Genomic DNA, 2132 nt, shown 5'->3' with positions numbered 1-2132 from the left:
GGCCGCCCTGCGCTCGGTGTTCGCTCCGATAAGAGCAGGTTCTAAGAAGCACCCAGGCACTGAACCCGAGCAATCTGTCTGCAAGCCGCAGGCGAATGGCAGCCTGAAATTACCTGTTCTATGGCTGAATGAGCTGCAGTCAGTCGAAAACAGGGATGGTGACGTCAGCTTTCCAACATGGTGGCCGCTGGCCTCCTCTGTGGTCTGACCGGTGTGGAGAACCGAGATGGACCGCTTCCTTCCCCGTCTCGAACCCAGAATTCAGCCCTGAGTACGGTGCTTGCAACGGCTGGCAGAAACTGCAGCGCTGTATTCCTGCGTCGCTATCTCCTCGTTTCCCAGCGCGCGCTGCAGACTCTAGCCGCGGGGCGATTTGCTGAATAAGCAGTGTTACCCTCCGTGCGACAAACCTCTCGCGTTTGAGTCCCCGTAGCCGATCCTTGTGCGATGGAAATCCTTCCTCCAGGTTCCGGAGCACCCCACTATTGCTGGAAATTCCTAACAAGATAGCCTTTAGCCGTCCTGACTTGTCATACTCCCACACAGTGAAGCAGCACACGGGGGCAATGCACTCCCCTCGCCGCCATCTTCCTTTGTCTTCATAATGAATTTAAGATGAACAAGTCAATACTGACCACGCAGAAAATTGGTCTGATACTTGATTGTGAAGAGTTTAAATTAGGACAGTTTGAGCACTAAGCATGAGAGAGAGGGAGAGGGAGAGGGACAGGGAGAGAGAGAGAGAGAGAGAGGAAAAGGGAAAGAGAGAGGGGGGAGAGAGCCCTAAGCCTTTCCTTTTGAGAGATGCATTCCAATGGCCTCAGGCAACCCTGCACCCAGCCCTTGGCTTTCAGCTCTAAGGTGGTCTCTCTCCTTGTGTCAGCCCAGCAAGCAATGACAGGCCTACTGTATGGTAGAGGAAAGAATTCCTCCATTCTCACTGCCATTGCAGAAGAGGGAACTGCCATCCAGTCTTCCCACTGCTGGCTCCCAGCTAACTAGGGGAGAGTAGCTCATGAGGGCCCCACCAGGATGTTTACAACAAGATTGGGGTGTAGTTCAGAAGTCAGATGGACCCAGGGCTGGAGCCCAGGCTAAGACATCAAGAGTTGCTTAACTCTTCTGAGTCTCAGATTCCTCATCTGGGATGATACTACTTTTCTGAACTCTTGGTCTGGCTTCCAATAGGTATTCAATAAATTGTAGCTATTATTATCATTAGTAGAGTAATGATGGAACTTGTCACCCTGTGGGGTGGGGGTGAGAGAACGGGGGCTTGTGGAGGGCTTGGGGCTGCCCCAAAGGGCTGGTCCAAAAGTGGGAACAGCTTAGCCTAGCCGTTGGCTCCCTGGGCATGGTGCCTCCTGTAGGTAGAATTGTGGCCTCTTCTCCTTTCTTGAATTCAAACATTTGATAAGGACTATTGATCTTCTCTAGTTTGAGATGAGATAAAGGATGGCATTTATAAATGACTAGTTATCTGTTTCTTTACAAAACATTAATTTGGAGCTGGGCCCGGTAGCACGCACCTGTAATCCCAGTAGCTTGGGAGGCTGAGCAGGATTACAAGTTCAGCCTCAGCAATTTAGCAAGGTCCTAAGCAACTCAGGGAGACCCCGTCTCTAAATGAAATATATTTAAAAAAAGGGCTTGGGATGTGGCTCAATAGTTAACTGCCCCTGCGTTCAATCTCTGGTACCAAAAAATAAAAACTAAATAAAAAAACACTGATTTGGGATTTGGGCAGGTTTGGGTTGGATTTTCCTGCCTCTTGTTATCTTGTTCCTCCCTTTTGTGCGGCACACTGGTGACAGACATCTTTATTTTTCCTGTTTTCCCCTCAGGAGTGCCACATTCTTCCCTGGCTCCAAGAAACCCTGATTAGGGACAGCCTTTTAATTGTCAGTGGGGAAGGACCCCCATGAGGGAGAAAGATGGGGATTGAGTACCCAGAGCTGCCCTTGGCTTTCTCCCAGGTACGAGGGGTGGTGGTTGGAGAGGCTGAGACTCTCACCCCACTGTAGCACTCATGGTTGGGCTATTGCCCCTGGAGTGCTGCCAGGCTTGGCTCTTCTCAGTCTTGCTCGATACCCCCCTCACACTAATCCTCACTGAAATGTCATCAGACCCAG

The sequence above is a fragment of the Marmota marmota genome, unplaced genomic scaffold, assembly GCF_001458135.2.
Source record: "Marmota marmota marmota unplaced genomic scaffold, marMar, whole genome shotgun sequence".
In the NCBI taxonomy this organism is placed as follows: domain Eukaryota; kingdom Metazoa; phylum Chordata; class Mammalia; order Rodentia; family Sciuridae; genus Marmota; species Marmota marmota.
Note: the sequence above shows the minus strand (reverse complement) of the source record.